Raw genomic sequence first — 18845 nt, 5'->3', positions numbered from 1 at the left:
CAAAAATGTCTTAGCTATCACACTAACAGTGTCATACATTTAAAAAATGAGGCACAGGGCTGGAAGTGATGGTACATTTTAGTCCCAGCATTCATGAGACAGAGGCAGGAGGATCTCTGTGAGTTCCAGGCTAGGCAAGGTTACACAGAGGGAGCCTGTCAAAACAAACACATAAAGCTAGTGATACACTAAGCTTCACCCAAATTTAAATCTTCAAATGTAGTTGACTAGGGCAATGGAAACTCCCAGTGACTCTAAGAGGGTGACCCTAGCAAAGACTCCTAGTGATGGTATACAGAGCCTGAAATGGCCATCCTCTGTACCCAGGCAAGGCTTCCAGTGCAAGGATTGGCATGTCAACCCAGCCACAAAACCTTCGACCGACACTTTGTTCTGCCTGAAAGATGTGCTAGGGTAACGGTGGGGCAGAACTTGTGAGAGTGGCCAACCAATGAATGGTCCAGCTTAAGACCCATGCCATGAGAGGGAACCCACACATGACATGACCTGGAGGACCAGGAACCAGAGAATGGATATCTCAGAGACCGAGGAGAGAACCAAACATGACCAGAAGAAAAAAATCAGTGAAATAATTCCTAAAGATAATCTGCTATATTCATAGACCCAAGCCTAGCATAATCATCTTCAGAGAGGCTTCACCCAGCAACTGATGGGGGCAGATGCAGAGACCCACAGCCAAATGTTAGATGGAGTTTGGGGAATCTTGCTCAAGAGTGGCATGTGGATGATTATAGGAGTCAGAGGAGTCTCAGGGGCTCATAGAGACTGAACCAAGAATCAGAGAGCCTGTATGCATCTGACCTAGGCCCTCTGCATATATGTTATGATTGTGTAGCTTGGTGTTCTTGTGGGACTTCTAATAGTGGGAGTGGGAGATGTCTCTAAATCTTTTGTCTTCTTTTGGGATCCTTCTCCTCTTCTTGGGTTGCTTTGTCCAGTCTTAATATGTGGGATATGCACATATTATAGGATTTTTATTGTTTTTTATTGCAATTTGATATGCTATGTTTAGTTGATATCCCTGGGAAGCCTTCCCTTTTCTGAAGGAAAACAGAGGAGTGGATTAGAATGGGTGGTTGAGGAGGGACTGGGAGGAGAAGGTAGAAGGGAAACGGCTGTCAGGATGTAATATATGAGAGAAGAATAAATTTTAAAAAAAATTATGTTAAACCACAAAAAATCATAGTTAAAATAATCAAAACCCAAAACTGGACAGCCAAACTAAAATAAACAAGTACATGATTACACTGAGGCAAAAGAAGTCTGCCCAGGGTAAACAGCACATGAAGAACTGAAAATAAAAACCACAGTGGAGGGCCATCACACAGGAAGTGGGGAGAGGGGATAACATGAGTATCAGTGAAGGGGTGGGGCAGCTAGTGCTCTCACCTGCTTCTACAGAAGGGAAATGAAACTGTCACAGTGGACAGAATCACAGATTCCTCATAAAGCTCATGCTGCCATGCATAGGACAGCGACATTCGAGCCGGCGAAGGGTGCTGTGAAGGGGTATCCCATCCGGTCACACTGCAGAACTCTATCTCCATTGTTAAACACTTCACGCATGGACTCAACACATGACCCAAACTACCCATTCTTTATGCAAGAGAAATGAAAGTATGTTCTCACAAAGCCCCCCCGGCAAATATTTGCAGCAACCTAATTCATAGAAACCAGACACTGGAAACACCCCAGTTCCTTTCTCTTGGTGGACCATTTAAGGACGCTGTGTTGCATCACCTCAAAGGTGTCCTGGGAGCAATGAACAGCAGATTCACACTACAGCAGAGACTCATCTCAAACACAATCCATTACGTGAACATGAACCCATCTGAAAAGGCTGAAATCTGTCCGATTCCAATTACATGATGTTCTGGGAAAGGGCAATATACAAGGACAGAGATCAGTGGTTGCCACAGACTGGGGTGGGAAGAGGGGCCGACCACAATGTGGTTGGGGAGATGTGCTGTGTGTTATGGAACCATAATGTATCTTGACTGTGGAGGAAGATACGTGGTTCCTTAGTTGTCAGATTCCATAAAACCATACACTGAAAAGAGTTTCACTGATAAAACCTGTACCTCAGCATACAGGAGTAAAACTATTGTAGCTACTGAGGAAGATACTGGGCTATCAATATCAATGCATTTAGCCAGCGTATGTTGTTGATAAACTACGATTATATCATTCATGGTGGGTGTTTGTTTCCATTTTTGCTTATTCTGTTTTCCAAGTATATTTTTTTTAAAGATTAGGTCATGAACAATTTCAGTAATATCCTTTCTTCCATCTGCCAGATTTCTACCACAGTGTCAGCCATAGTTCTCAAAGTGAAAGTCTCTTGGGCTCAGAGTTCAGGCAGCCGATTGCTTTGGGCAACTGATGTCACTGTCACAACATGGGAAGAACATGATGAAATATAAGTTAGAAAGTGTGGAGGCAGAGGACAGGCCAGAGTCTCATGATCCCTTTTGAGGGTACACATGCAGTGACCCAGGGGATCTCACTAGATCTCAAGTTCTCAGGGCACAGAACCTCCCAATACTACTACTTTTGACACAAGGACTTTGGGAGGACTTTCAACATCCAAGCTAGAGAGGCTTTCTTGTGTGTAGACATAGGCACCTTGCTAGGCTGCGCAGGCTAACCTGAATTTCACAATCTTCACCCTCAGCCTCATGAAAAGCTAACCATAGCATTTTCAATTTTTAACTCTTTCTTAGAGGATAACCCATGGTAGATGGTGATGATTTTTCCTGCTTTAAAATATTCTCCTAGAATGGAAATCAGTTGGGAGGGCATATCTATGACATGCCAGAGACTTGGGACAAGATGAGTCTTTGAGGGTGATTCTGAGACTCCTAGCAGTGGAGGAGATGGAGTCTGGAATGGCCATCTCTTGTAGCTAGGAAAGTGTCTTAGTGGAGGGATAAGAACATCAAACCAACCACAAAACTTTCAACCCAAAATGTGTCCTGCTTACAAGATGTGCACTGACAAAGATGGAACAGAGATGGAGGAAATGGCCAATCAATGATTGGCCCAAGTTGAGACCCATCCCATTGTCAATAACCAGTCTCTAACACTATTAATGATTCTCTGTTATGACTGCAGACAGGATCCTAGTATAACTGTCCTTCGAGAGGCTCCACCCAGCAGCTGATAGAAACAGATACAGAGACCCATAGCCAAACACTGGATGGAACTTGGGAAGTCTTGTGGAAGAGTTGGGGGAAGGATTGAGGGACCCAGAGAGGATAGGAACTCTACAGGAAGACCAACAGAGTCAACTAACCTGGACCCTGAGGGGGGGGGTGTCCCTGAGACCAATCAAGAGCCACCAACCAAGAAAGAGCATGGGCTGGAGCTAGCCTCCCCTCCCTGCACCTCACACCTCACACATATGTAGCAGATGTGCAGCTTGGTCTTCATACAGGTTTCCCAGTGGGGTCTGTCTCTAAAGCTGTTGCCTGCCTGCGGATCCCATTCCCCTAACTGGGCTACCTTGTCTGGCCTCAGTGGGAGAGGATTCGCCTAGTCCTGCAGTGACTAGATGTGCCAGGTTGAGATGATACCCAGGGGGGCCCCTTTCTCAGAGAAAAGGGAAGGTGATATGAGGGAGGAGCTGTGTGAAGTGGGGCTGGGAGGAGAGGGGGCTGATAATGGGATGTAAAGTGAATAAATAAGTAAATTAATTAATTAATAAAATTTGTTTAGTTTTACTCACTTTTATCTTCTAGCTTCTGTCTTTAGAGTTTCATCAGATTCATTTTTCAATTTTTAATTTTTAATGGTGTCTAGTCTATTTTTTCACCAATCTATTGCCTTCTGAAGTCAAAAGTGGCATTCACATGTATCATACACACACACGCATGCACACACACACACACTTGAGTGTGTACTCAAGTCAAGGCATAGAAAACTTGCAACCTCTAGATTTCATTTAGCAGATCCTGCCATGTGGGTCTTTTGGTTCTATAACCAAAGGGTAACTTTAATGATCTTTGAACATAACATAAATAAAATCAATCTCTATTATCTATCTATATATGTCTGTAATCTGTCTGCCTGTCTGTCTATCATCTATCTCTGTCATCTTTCTTATAACTTTATTAATTACATATAATCTATCTTATCTATCTATCTATTTATCTATCTATCATCTATCTCTGTCATTTTTCTTTTATCTTTACCTATCAGTCATAGCACTTACCATATACGTATCTATCATCTATCTCTATCTCCTTTTTTTTATTCCTCTTCTTCCTTTTTTTCGTTTTCTTCTTTTCTCCTTTTTTCCCCCAACAGTGGGTATTGACTCCAGGGCTTCGCATGCTAAATAAGAGCTCTGCCAGTAAGCCAGTGAGCCACATCCCCAGCTCATAAATAGAATTTCAGCCTGAACTCCTTTGTTTCCCCCCAACCTTCTATTTATAAGTGACACCATACTGATGTGTGCAAATTCCTCAGTATGGCTGGCTGAATGGCTTAGTGTTCCTTTGTGTTAAAAGGATACAAATTACTCATTGTACACTTATGAAAATCAGTGCTTTCCCATACAAAGCAATTATGAATATGCCTGTGTGAGAGAATTCTCGTTCGTGTCGTTTGGAGCATGTATCTCTGATTTTCATTTGGACATATATCTGGGAGTGTAAATGCTGAGTCATAGGATATATGAATTCTCCATTGCCACTGTGTCAAATTGCCACACATGTAGTAGTTTAAAGACACACAAATTTAATATCTTACAGTTGTATAGACGGGAAGTCCAGCATGAGTTTCCCCACGTGGAGGCTAAGGCAAAGACTGCTGTCTGGAGGCTTCAGGGGAAAGTCTCTGTCCTTGTCTTTCTTGCCCCAGAGCTGCTCTCCTGGGTTCCTGGCGAGCTCCCTCTAACAACACTGGTGCAAATTCTTCTCACCCATACTCTTTTATCCCACTTCCTCTTTCCACCTCCAAGGACATTTGCCATTATGCTGGGCCCACAAGGATCATACCACGGGGCAGTCTCGCTAATTTAATTTAACTCAAGATCACCAGCCTCAGTTTTACCTACAGCCTTAATTCCTCTCTTCCACATGACCTGCCATATTGGACAATCCTGCTACCATGACAGCTCTCAGGAGCTACTGTTCTGCCATGCAGAGGAAGTTTATGTTCAGCTTGATTTCCCTGTGGAATGGTTTCCCAAGTGTTTACACTTGTGCACCAGTCCAGGAGAGCTCTGTCTGCCATGTCTTGTTTTACTTTATTTTTATTTTGGTAGTGTCATTTTGGTATTGCAATGATATTTTAATTTGTATTTCCCTAAGGAATAATATCAGTTTAATATCTTTTGAAAGTTTCTATTTTGAACTGTGTATGTAGATCTTCTGTCTCCCCTCTCGTGTGTGTGTGTGTGTGTGTGTGTGTGTGTGTGTGTGTATGTGTGTGTGTGTGTGTGTGTGTGTGTGTGTAGTGACTATCTTTCCTCTCTTTGTATTTCTGTTGTTCAGCTTGGGTTCCTTAGATATGGAGAACTTTAATGAGACATATGAATTACAAATATCTCCTCTAGCTCTGTGTCCCTCAAGGTCGCCTTCCATGTTTTCCTTTAAAATTTTAATTGTTATAGTTCTATCTATCATACAATTTTTATATAATGTTAAACATGAATCAAAATTTACTTTCCTTCCATGAGTACAGTGCATAAGAAATAAAGTTTTGGTAATGTACTTTACTTCCCTGCATTTCAGACTCTCCTTTCAGAAGGTTTCTGTCTCTCTATGTCTGTCTGTTTCTCTCTGTGTGTCTCTGTCTCTCTGTCGTCCCTCCCCCACCCCCGCTGTGTGTGCATTGTGTGACAAGTCTATGTGTGTTCTACTAATGTTTCTTGTGAAATGCTATCTTTTCACTTTCAAAGGATCTATTAATTTTTTAAAGATACGTTCCTTTGTAATTTTTAAAAGGTACACTGTGCATCTGGCACTTAAATATTCTTTTAAATGTAGAGTCGGTATCTATTTCCATGACTTCAGGATTTTAGGCTACAATTTCTGAGTATGTTGTTGTTCTCATAGCAGGCTGCTTCACCATGTGCTTTTCAGTTTTTTACTGTTAGCATTTTAATTTTTTATTTTTTTGGGGGGTGGAACAGGGTTTCTCTGTGTAACTCTGGCTGTCCTGGAACTCACTCTGTAGACCAGGCTGGCTTTGAACTCAGAGATCTGCCTGCCTCTGCCTCCCAAGTGCTGGGATTAAAGGCGTGTGCCACCACTCCTTACTCTAATGAACATTATTATTGTCTGTCTCTCTGTGTATTTCTGTTTCTCTGTCTGTCAGTCTCTCTCTGTATGTTTCTGCCTCTGTCTCTCTGTCTCTGTCTAGCTGCCTATCTCTGTCTTTCCCACTCGTGTGTGTGTGTGTGTGTGTGTGTGTATGTGTGTGTGTGTGTGTATGTGTGTGTGTGTGTGTGTGTGTGTGTGTTAAAAGTCACACACAATATGCATTTTGGCTTAGCACACTGATCTTTCATGCGAAGTCTGCAGTTGCTTTTCAGGCAGTGATTGCAATCCAGCTGTTTCCATCTGGTGGCTGAACAATCATCCCAATATGCAGCCGCCTCAGTCTCCGAGGAACGAGAAGGGAAAGTAGATGCGAGGCCTTCTTCCAAGCTTCAGCCCAGAAGGGGTGTGGCTCACTCCCAGTTTATAGTCCAGAAACAGTCACATGATCCTGGCCGATTGCACCTGGCTAGAAGAGTGAGGGAGTGCAGGAACACTGATAACCCTAAATTCTTTTGTCCCCTTAGTCCAGTTTGTAGCCCACAATCGAGGTCTCTTCTCTCCCAAGGGACACAACCTGAACACTGATCCAGTCATTTACTGCAAACACATATATGCCTGCCGTTCCCCTCACCACACCAATTATGAGTGCTTCCATTCAGAAAAGGTAAGAGGAAATACATAACAGTATTGGTCATTAGCAACACCGAAAGGCCATCGAGCTAATGGTGTGAAGGCCCCAACATTCCAAATGGGAACTCTTTGATTAGTTTAAATATTCTCTTTAGGAAGGCTCCATTATATCAGGTCTTCCTTAATTCTCCAGTAAGCCGTGTCTACTGACTCTTGCTTGCAGCCGACTGCGTTCCCATGCATTTCATAAATTTTTCTGGAGAGTTATCACCAGTAGGACTGACGTGTAAGTCAGACAGTCATGTGCACTCCACTCAGTGACTGTTTCACTGCAGAATGCTTCAGTAGATTCATCAACCAGGAACTGTTTTCTTTTTAAACACCACTGTCGCAGTTGGAGATTTCTGTGCTATGCAAGTGCTATAAATTTGGGCTTGGAGTCCTCCAGGCATGAGCAGGAGATGACTGTACTGAGCAACAGGGCATTCAGTTAATGTCTCTTTTGTGTTCTTAACCGTCTCATTTCCCAACCTTCTTCCCCAGAGGTTAGATCAGGAAGAAGGTGACTCATAGCCTGCCCATCTATACATTTATATGTTTACTATTTATGTATCAGTCTAAAAATAATCATATGGAACATTGCTCTGTAGTTCAAGTTTTCTTTTCCCCAGTGGCAGAATATCTGTTTATAGCTTTTCTTCCTCTGTAAACATAGTATAAAGATTTAAATCTATTGGTGAGTAGAGTCTACTCATTCACATCAAGTGCTTTATATTTCCCCATTTAAAAGAGTCCTTTTGCATCTTTTCTAATGACGGGAATAAGTTTTGTTTGCAGTTTTCACTGCTGCAGCTACAGCTTCAGAGTGGTTCCTAACCCTTACCTGTGAGCATGTATTATGGTGTGGTTCATTGTGGAATTGCTGAATCACACAGTACAGCATGTTCATTTTTTAATAAGCGTTGACCACATGTTATCCTAGATGGTTCTGGTGGAGAACTGGGTGTTAATAGAGATAGCAAGGTTGTCTCTTAAGGATTTATGCCAATATTCAGCTTCACTTGACCTTCAAAACGTCCTTGGGTATGAAGATGTGACATCTTTTCATTATGACTTTTTCCTTTTGAGACAGGGTTTTCCTATGTCTTAGGTTCTTTCCCTGTTTCAGTGATAAAATGCCCTGACGAAGCAGCTCAAGGGAGAAAGGGTTTATTTCTGCTTATCATTCAAGGACGTAGTCTACCATGGCAGGAGAAGTAGAGGCAACAGGAAAGATGGAGAGTCTTGAAGCAGCTGGCATCACATCCAGTCAGGAAGCAGACATGGACGGATGCGTGTGGCTGCTCAGCTCTCTGTCTTAGCTTTTATAATCCTAACTTCCTTCCAGGGAATGGTGCCACCCACAGCAGGCAGGCAGTCCCACATCAATTAATGCAACCTGGGACCATATCTCAGGTGATTCCAAATTCTGTCAAGTTGGCGACTACCATCACACCATGCAGCCCAGACTGGCCGTGAGCCAGTCATCTTCCTGTCTTAGAGTTCCCATGTGCTGGGATTGCACTGATATATGGTGAAATTGAACACTTGATGTAGTCTTTTGTCAGCTCCGTTAACTGGGGTGGGGTGGGGATGGGGGAGTGGAAGGGGAAACTTACATGGTCAAGATGTCTGGAGTTCGTTGTCTGATGATTTATTCTTAATCGTCTCTCTACTCTGCTAAAGGGTGGGGTGTTGCACGGGCCAAGTGGCCTTTCCTTGCTCCCCTGGGACCCATTTGGACCCTGCACGTGCAGCTCCATAATGCTTATCTCCGGGACACCTAATGGCCAATAGGATCCATGCATGCACTGGCTGCCTAGACTTTTGGAAACAGTCCCGCTCTATATCATTAGTGTGAGAGAAGAAAAATACTGCTAGAGGTTTAAGTTGGGGTGGGGGCTCATAACCAGAGCAACAGTTTATTAGAAGCCCTGAGATGGACTCTCTCTTAAGCTTTTACATTCTACAAATGATGCCTGGATTCAGGACCACTGAAGGCGAAGCTTTTATATGGCACAGTAAACTCATCAACAAGGAAGTCACTGTATTCAGTTTGTGACCCAGTGTGAAAGTTTCATTTTGAAGGAATATCACAGGCACAGGGGGGGGGGGGGGTTGTATTAGGGATACTGTATGGATGCTGCTGCTATAATCCACCTACCGCTTTCTTTGCTCTCAGATCAGCACACCCCTACTGCCTTCATAAATTCCTTCCAAAGTCCTTTACTTAAAATAAAAATCAATGTCTCTGATCCTCTGGCTGTTCATCACCTACAGGGTGACATCCAATTCGTTTGCATTGTCTATGAGGATGTTAACAATCAGGCCCCTCCCCCCTCCATAAATCAGCCTCTTAAGAATTCCTCACTCATTGCTGCTTCTCACATACCTCTCTTGCTTTAATTAACCCTTCAGTAAACACAGACTTTTTTTTTAGTCTCCATGCCCATACCATGACACTTGCTGCTATCCCTTAGTTTTTACATAAGAAACGTTGGAGAGCCACAGGTAAAGGCTCTTGTAACCTCAGGCAAAGAGTTTCTCTCACAACTTCATCCTCTCTGTAGATGAAACTGGAGAAAGGGCCCTGCAGTTTAACATCTCGCCATTCCCTCTTCCTTTGACATAAAACGTGTGTGGTCGTTCTGAGTCACAATTTCTGCCACTAGAAACTCTGGTCTTAGCTGTGAGTCATCTCAGAATCAGGTGGCAGAGCTCTGTAATGAAGAATTATCTACTGAGCCTGGGGGCACAGTCCCTAAGCCTTCCTTTTGTGCTGGCTAGTGTTTGGTAACTTGACACAAGCTAAAGGGACTGGGAAGAAGGAATCTCAATTAAGAAAATGCCTTCATAATTGGCCCATTATCAAACCCATGTGGCATTTTTTTAATTAGTGATTGGTGTGGGAGAGCCCAGTCCATTGTCCAGTGTCACCCTTATGCTGGTGGTCCTGAGGTATATAAGAAAGCAAACTGAGAAAAGACACAAGGAGCTAACCAGTAAGCATCACTCTTACTGAACAGAAGCATGACCTCTGCTTCTGTTCCAGCCTCCAGGTCCCTGCCTTGAGTTCCTCTGACTGCACCTAACAAGGGACTATAAGCTATAAGTGGAAATAAATCCTTTGCTCATCAAGTTGCTTTTGGCCATGGTATTTTATCCTGGCAATAGAAATCTTAACTATGATACCCTTGAAATGCAAGCTATTTGTCAATGCTCTTAATTGACATTTGCTAGGTGAACTTTGCAGTCTCTTCCATATTACATGTCAAATTTTTTAAATGGGCTATAAATAACATGCTTGAAATTAGCAAGTAAGTTGAAGACACATACTTATCCCGTGACTCCAGCAGCCTCCAGTATAAGGATACCCACAAGCTTGTTTCCTGGGGCAAAGGGTTCCTTCAGCCTTTCATCCGTCACTGCTACACGGAACACACAAGACACTTCAGTCACCTTGCCTACTCAATGACCTTTGAACTCTTCAGATGGTTTCATATTTAAAGTGTGTTGTTTATGCTGTTTGCCAGTCTAGACTGCCTCCTCCTCTCAGTATGTCTGATAAGGTTTCTCAAGCTTAGCTTCTCACTCTGCTCAGCTGGGCAATTGAGCTTACCTACAGTCGAGTTCTTACATTATCTACATTGATCGCTCAGTGGAATCCATGCTGTCAAGGCCAGTTTCATATCCCAGATCTTTTGTTCCCTCTGGTAAGTAGGTAGGACAATCTTTTGGGGGTACAGATCTACTTTAAACTACCCTGTAAATATTTGTGGACCAAATGAGGCTGACCTCATGTTAAGAAAAATGAGGGTAAAAGAATAGGAGAAGCTAACAGAGAGCGGGCTAACTAGTGCTGTGTAGACATCAGTAGCACATCTCACAGATCTCAATGATGATTACAGTTCTGTGACATAGGTTCTGTTGTTGTCCACATTTTATCTTTAAGATTAGCATGTTTCCGAGCACTCAAGTAACTTCTTAGTGGGCCAAGTACAGTGGTGCACAACTTAATTCCAGCACTCCAGGGAAGAGGTAGATGGAGAGATCTCTGTGAGTTAGAATCCAGAATTGTCTACATAACAAGATCCAGACCAGCCACAGCTACACAGCAAGACTCAGTCTCAAACAACAACAAGTTCTCACACAAAAGAACAAAAATAAATCATCTTCTTCAAAGATTGCATTCTATATTGGAACACCATCCCTTAATCCCTTGGTCTTGAGTCTTAACTAAAGAGAAAGAGGGTGATCCTGGGACAGGAGTGGGGATGGGGATGGAGGTGGGGTACTGAAGTACCCATCCTAGTATGGCTTGTGGTCAGAAGCAGGAATTGTTTCCAGTAAGCACTCTACTGCCAGGTCAAACAGTCAGAGCTTTCTCCCAGAAGAACCATCTGTCTTGATCAGGTCCAAGAGACAAAGAGACCTGAAACAGGAGCCAGACCGTAAAGAGTGTGCTGTTAGGGGAGTGATCAACTGTCCAGAAGACTGAAGCCTGTGAGGCTATGCCCCAGGATCCAGGGAGGCATTTCTGAGCATCAGGAAAGCTCAGGCGCACAGAGAGGGGCTAGAACAGCACTGCTTGTCTAGAAAGAGCATGCTTTCTCTCTTGCCTCTTTCCTCTTGAACTCTGCCTATTTAGATTACTGGAGTCTTCTCTGTCACGTGACTCTTTCACAGAGAATCCCCAACCCTCTTCTTTTCTTCCACCTGACCCCTTACAAAATCTAAACTCGCACAGACCCTGTCAGGCAGATACCACGCCTGGCTGCAGCTACTATGCCAGCTCAGCATCCCACAGAAGGGTATGCCTTCTCCAGAAGAGAGTGTGGAAAATGATATTTTCCTTCTGCCATAGTAATATCCCCCACATTAGGCAGGCAGGACAGTAGGAACTGATACTTTTAAGAGGTGGTGCTTGATGCAGCCTAAGGTTAAGGGTTTATTTCCCAGGAAGCCACTGAAGATGCTGATGGCTGAACACTTGGTGGGCCTTTGTCCTCATAGTTTGGTGACTCAGGATTTCCCTGAGTGTGAGAGTATGAAATTTGTGCAGGGAATTGGTATGAGATCCTGCTGGCTGATCAGGATAGATTTGTCAGATCAAAGGAAACCGATTCTAGGGGTCCCCCGCTGAGCTCTCTTATGCCCTGAGACAGTCAGCTGATTTATCTATTAAGAATATTTTTCTGAGTCTTTCGTCCTAATTTAGAGGCTGTAAACTCGTCGCTGTTGCTGGTATACCACAAATATAAAACAGTCATTTGCAAGGCAAGCAGCTGATGGGCTGGCTCCCTCTGGATGCTTTGCACAGGGACTCCCGGTCTGCTGCTTTCTCCTCCGTCGAATGTATGTCTGATTGTTTTTCTGCTCCAGTGCACACCACACACGTGGTGGTGGTGGGAGTATAAATTTTCCTCCAAGAGATTTGTTTGGATACAGAATTTCTAAAAATATCCAAAGGGGATCGAAGGTACAGGGGGGGGCAAATTAAGTTGTATAAAATCTGATGAGCCCAGCCCTCACCGCAACCCCTGTTTTAAAAACATGGCCTTAGAAACACTGACCTATTCTTCAACCTCCAGGAATGAAACATGGGATTATAAATCATATTTATTGAAAATATATTCTTACATTTTATTGAGGATTGTATATATGTCTTCATAGATTTGTTGAAGATATATTTATTGAAAACATATGTGTTGGGGCTATATTTATTGGGGATTTTGGAATATATTTATTACTTAAAAATTCTTTAGCAAGGGCCTACAGTGTGCCAGAATGCCAGGAATAGACAAGGGAGATGAAATTGACTTGATGTCTGCTCTCTCGTTTCTGGAGTCTAGCAGGAGAGACAGGCCGATCAAATGCACATGGCTGTCACTTATGTGGTCTGACTTGCAGCTTTTCAACTTTACAGTGGTTTCAAAATGATGCATACTGAGAAAACCTGTGTGAGTAAGAGTTTTGATCATTTCCTGGAATAATGTTACAGAGCAGTTCTGGGTCTTGATGTTGTTGTTTTGTTATGCTTTTTACCCCTATATTCATATAAGACATTTCATGATTTAATGTAAAATAGACTTTTAATTGGATGCTTTTGCTCCTGAGTTTGCTAATGTCAATGTTCTGAGCACATTGACGATAGGCAGGGCAGGTCACACAGTTGGATGGATCGCACATTGCATTCGTCCTTAACTTACTGATAGTATCAATTTATATTTACCCCTTGATAAACCCAGCAGAAGCCAGGGATCATCTATAACATAGATGTGGAGTGGGATGTGAAGGGATATTTAAGGAACAGGTGAGATGCTTAATCCAAGTGAATCACAAAGACTTCCCCAAACAGCCTTTAGAGGAAGACGTGAAGGGAACTGGAGTTGCTCAGCCCGAGAAGACTGGGACTTAGGAAGACAGGAAGGCAAGTCCAAAGCCCAGGGAGGGAGGAAGCTGTAAGAATGGAAGGGAGGACTGGCAGCCTGACGAGAGCTATCATCTAACAGAGAGGAACCTGCTCTCCATCATGAAACCCCCAAGAATCCACTAGAGGCTACAGTAGTGGGAACCTCAGATGGAAACTTCTGGTTTCCATACACTATTTATTTATTTATTTATTTATTTATTTATTTATTCATACATACATCCAGACTTCAGTTTCCCCTCCCTCTCTTCCCAGTCCTTCCCCCTATGTTCTCCCCCAAAGCCTCCATCCGCCCCTCCATTTCTCTTCAGAAAAGGGGAGGCCTCCCAAGAATATAAACCAACCTTAGCATAACAAGCTGCAGTAAGACCAGGGACCTTCTTTCCTGTTGAGACTAGATGCAGCAACCCAGGAGGAAGAAAGAGTCTCAAGTGCAGGCAACAGAGTCAGAGATACCCCCCACCCCTTTGCTCCCACTCTTAGGAATTCCACAAGAAGAACGGGCTTTTCAACTGTTACATATGCACATAGTGTTGCAGGAAATATTTTTAAAAATCGAACTGGCACTTTCCCGCCCTTGTGTCTCTGCCCCGGCAGCCTGGCTGGCCATGCACTGGCAGGCAATGGCTGACCTGTTTTATCTCGTGGAGAGTCTGACTCAGAACTCCAAAATTGTTCCGCCCAGCTCACTAGGTTCCCACCCGCGGGCAGGTCGTTACCATGCCAGCCCCATGTTTCGAATCCTCCATAGCCTTTATGGTGCATACCAGGCAAACTCACGCTTTACCGCTGTACCTCTCTTTCTTGAACCCAGACGAGCCACCGTGTGAAGGAAACCCAACATCAGCTTAGTTCAGGAACAACTAAAACCTAATCTTGTAAGCCTTAGTAAGATCTGATTCCTCCGGTGGCGAATCCTTGTGGATCCGCCATGATACTGGCAAACTCTAGCAGCTACATCTTACCCTTATGCTGTCCCTGTTCCAAAAGGACCTAACTCTCTCCTACTTGCTCTCTTCCTCCATCCAACCTGCAAGTCCCTCCTACTTGTCCAGTGATTGGCTCCCTTATTCATTAGGGGATTGGTTCACAAGAAGCCACCTGAGTATGTGACTCATTAAAAATACAAGCAACATAGAGTCATCCACAACACAGAGGGCCGAGGTCAGTCCTGTGCAGGCTCCCTAGTTGGTGGTTCAGTCTCTGTGAGCCCCTCACGAGCCCAGATTAGTTGATTCTGTGGGGAATTTTAGCAGTGTCTTGAAACTTCTGGCTCCTATAATCCTTTTTTTTTTTACACTTCTTCAGCAGAATTCCACAAGCTCCACTTAATGTTTGTCTGCCTTACACTATTTTTAAATATTATTTTATTTTAAATTTTATGTATGTACATGTATGCCTATGAGTGAGTATGTGTATATGAATGTAGGTACCAGTAGAGGCCAGAGGTAGGTGTTAGAAATCCTGGAGCTGGAGTTAAAAGTATTGTAAGTTGCCTGATATGGGGACTGGGAACCAAATTCCAGTCCTCTACAAGAGCAGCAAGTGCTCTTAATTGCTAACCCATAATTCCAGCCTCCTACCCTTTTAAGTTTTTATTTTACTTTTAATTATGTGTATATATATGGTATACACACACACACACACACACACACACTCACAAGTTCAGATGCCTATGGAGTCTAGACATCTTGTATCCCCCTGGAGCTGGAGTTACAAGAAATGGTAAGCCTCCTGATGTGGGTGCTGGGAATTGAATTTGGGTTCTCTGCGAGAATAGTATGTGCTATGAACTATTGAGCCATCTCTCTGGCCCTTCCCCTACTATTCTTCATGTTTTGGACAAAGAAGAAATTATTTTCATAGGCATGGGAATGAGACTAAAGGGACTGTGGAAGGATGCTGAGGTGTCCAAATAGAGAATGCTGACAAGCCATTATCACCTCCCAACCTGAAGACACCAGAGAGGAAACAAAGAGCTGGAGCTGGAGTGTAGTAAAGCAGCTGCAGTCTTGGGAAATCACAGTGAGTGACAACTACAATACGCATTCAATAAAGAACAGATAGCTCATGTTCTCTCAACACCCAGGCCCTCCTGTTTCCTGTTGAGTCTTTTGATTGACTGAGCCCAAACAGAAGTCAGAAAGCCAGAGGATTCCACTAAGTTCAGTAACTGTTCTTCTCAAGCAGGGTAGAACATAGAAAATGGAGAGTGGGTAAACATGGTAAATGGAGAAACACCAGCAAAAAAAAAGATGTCATGCCTGGGAGCTATTGATCAGACTTGTGTTACAAAACAGACCATTCGTTCTGATGCTCTGCTGAGAACCAAGGCTTAAGAACTGGGGACTTGTAAAGATTCTTCTACAGAACAGAGAGAGCAATCACAAACCACAGCCTAACCAGAGAGTTGTTGAAGACTTGGGCTGATTTATGGATTTCTAAACCAAAAACCAAAAAAAAAAAAAAAAAAAAAAAAAAAAAAAAAAAAAAAACCCAAAAAACCAAACCAAACCAAAAAACCAAAAACAAAACAAAAGACTATATAGACCCCATCAGCTGTGAAATCATACTCAGCCACTGCTGTTGAAGAACTAAGTCTTAGGAAAGAAAAGGCACCCACACTGAGGGGAGAGCGCTTCCCCATATCAGCCTCACTGTGGCCTGACAGCTCCCCACCTGCATTAGACCTGCTCTTTGTTTTTTTCTTCTCCAGGATGGAATCCTTCCCTCTCTAAGCCCCATAAGAGCTACCAGAGCAATGCTTAGTACTAGAGCCCGACTCCTCTTCCTAACTGGGGTACATAGGACTTTTTCTTTGAAAATTAGCTTCCTTGCAGAAGTCTACACCTTGAATGCCTCCCAGTGGCTGATGAGGGTTAAACGAAGGATGCTGGAGAAGCAAAGAGCAACTTCTTTCCATTTCTGTTGTGTAAATACTCAAGCTTAGGCTCAGACAGAAAGTCTGTGGTGGTTAAGTGGAAAAGTGTGCATTCCAGGCCAGGTAGGTCTTCCTGCCTCTAAGCATTCATGCTTTTCGATGTCACCCTTTATGGCCGTTACCAGCTCAGAACAGCTCTGCACTAGGCTGTTATGCTTGGAAAGCAAAGTTAGAGGTAAAAAGAGTTAGTCACTCAAATATGGAAGTGGCCAGAAGTCAAAAATGCTACCCACCAACTCCCCCTGCGACCCCCCTCTCCTAGGAGACCTATATACAGCCTCTTGTGTTGGTGGGAGGAGTCATATTCTCTTCTCTGTGAGTTTGGGCTGGCTTCAGTGATTCTGTCTTAACCATCGAAAAGATAGGATTTCATTGTAGGCTTTGTTTTTGGTTAATTGGTCGGTTCATTTGTTTAGGGAAGTTGGAATTGGTTTGGTTTGGTTTGGTTTGGTTTGGTTTGGTTTGCTATTGGCAGGAATAGGAATCAAATTAAGCTTGAAAGACTGGGTGACTGTTCTACCACTGAACATTAATCTGGGGTTTCTGAGGCTGTACTACAAAGAGCTGTTTTGTCTTTGGGGATGGCTGTCACCCTTTTCATATGGAAGAGTCACATAGAGAGGTTCCAGGAGACAGTCTCACCTGAGCCCCATATCAGCAGCCAATGACAACTATAACACATCTAAGATCTTCAGGGCAGTCAAGTGTTAGGTGGCTGCAGACCTGGGCACTATCTGGCTATAACCACACAGAGGAAAACCAAGTGAGGATGCTCCGAGAACCCAATTCAAGAACTATGGGACGTAGTAAGAGTTTTAAGTTGCCTGATTTGCATGTTGTTTGGTATGCATTAATAGAGAGTCAGACATAGAGGAAGATAGATGACCTTGTGGAAGTAATGTATTCACAGTGGAACATAATCATTTTATATTCGTACATCTCTACTTTCAAGCAATTGCTAATAAGGACCCACTTTCCTGGAAGTATTCCCTAATCTGAACACATCTGCCTTCTACCCATGGTTGAGCACAGACATCTTCTTTCATCTGCAGGACTCCCTTCCTAGTGAAGGCCTGCCTGGGTAACTCAGACACCCAGCCTAGAAAAGTGGAGGCTCTTCTCACCTGTTCTCTGCCCATTCCTCCTTCCCAACTAGTGGTTTCTGTTTATAGTTTCACTTGGCCCTCTCTGGTACATGAATCAGTACAACTCCCCCTTATTTTTCTCTTGTAGGTACTACCATCTCCAGCTTTACCCTGGCCATCTGGCATTCAAACGCACTGGAGGGCATTTCATGGACTAACTATGCTCATTCTACACCACAGGCTAAGGATAACACAGATCCGATTACTAGATGAGCCATGAAGCAGTTGTACAGAATACCAAAATGTAGAGGTAACTAAAATGTCGTGGGGTAAAATTGGAGTAGCGAGCCAATTTAGCTCTGTACGTGCTGGCAAAACCAGTGAGCTTAAATAGGCTTGGCTTCAATTAAACACTCCCTCCTGTTGCCAGCCTCTGTCAGCTGGAATTTTCATGTTAAGTATATGCAGTTAACCTGGTGTATAGAAGGCCTGACCGCTAACTCCCAGACTGGCTCATTGAGGGTTCCCTGTAACAATCCGGCCTGCAACTGAAAAATTCATGATGGTGTCTGCTCTTTATGGGAAATGATTTAGTGCAGTGTCTGCATTAAAATATTTTGATATGCCTCTCAAGAAATTGTCTAGTTCAAAAAAAAAATCACAGCTAATATGCTCATGCGAAATAAATCTTTATTTTTGAGCATAAGAACATATACTTTTATGATTTTTTCCATTTCTACTTAAATGTTGAGCAGACACGTAAAGAATTATAGTGCACGAAGACTCCCAACAGGTACAAGGCTGTCTGGCCTGGCTGGGTAAGAGATGGAGGGCAGAACTCAATGAAATGGCACTGAACATCTTTTGGGAGGGGTGTGGGGGTTTCTTTTCTCATTATTTTCATGTAAAATCAATCCAAAGAGTCCTCAAAGTAAGCTTAATGTAGAAATAAAGTAAATCAAAACAAGAAACAGATTGAAATATGGCTAAGGGAATGGGCCTAGCAGATCATCTATGCGTCTGGCCTTGTGGGATCAAGAGAGGATCAAGAATGCTAAATAGTTGTGTAAGAACACTGGATTTCTATCATGACCTTTGGAACATTTGCTCCCTCCTGCTCCAATGGTTGCTTTCTCCTCTCACTGGCTAGTCATTCTTTCCCTACATCCCAAAGAAGGATGTCTCTGCTGACCACCAGGGTGGAAGTCTCTCACCTGTATGTTTCCATGTGGGATCTTAATGGTATTGTTCCTTGTGTCTGTCAGGAGAGGAAACTGGTGTCGGTTTGATTTTAGCTGTTTTGGTTGTTGTGATTGTTTGGTTGTTGTATTGTTTTGTCAGTTTGACTCAGGCTAACATAATCTGAGAAGTCAAAATGTTGATGGGAAAGTACACCCATTGGCTTGGCCTGTAGGCAAGTCTTTGGGAGT

Source organism: Mastomys coucha, unplaced genomic scaffold (genome assembly GCF_008632895.1).
Source record: "Mastomys coucha isolate ucsf_1 unplaced genomic scaffold, UCSF_Mcou_1 pScaffold5, whole genome shotgun sequence".
Lineage (NCBI taxonomy): Eukaryota > Metazoa > Chordata > Mammalia > Rodentia > Muridae > Mastomys > Mastomys coucha.
Note: the sequence above shows the minus strand (reverse complement) of the source record.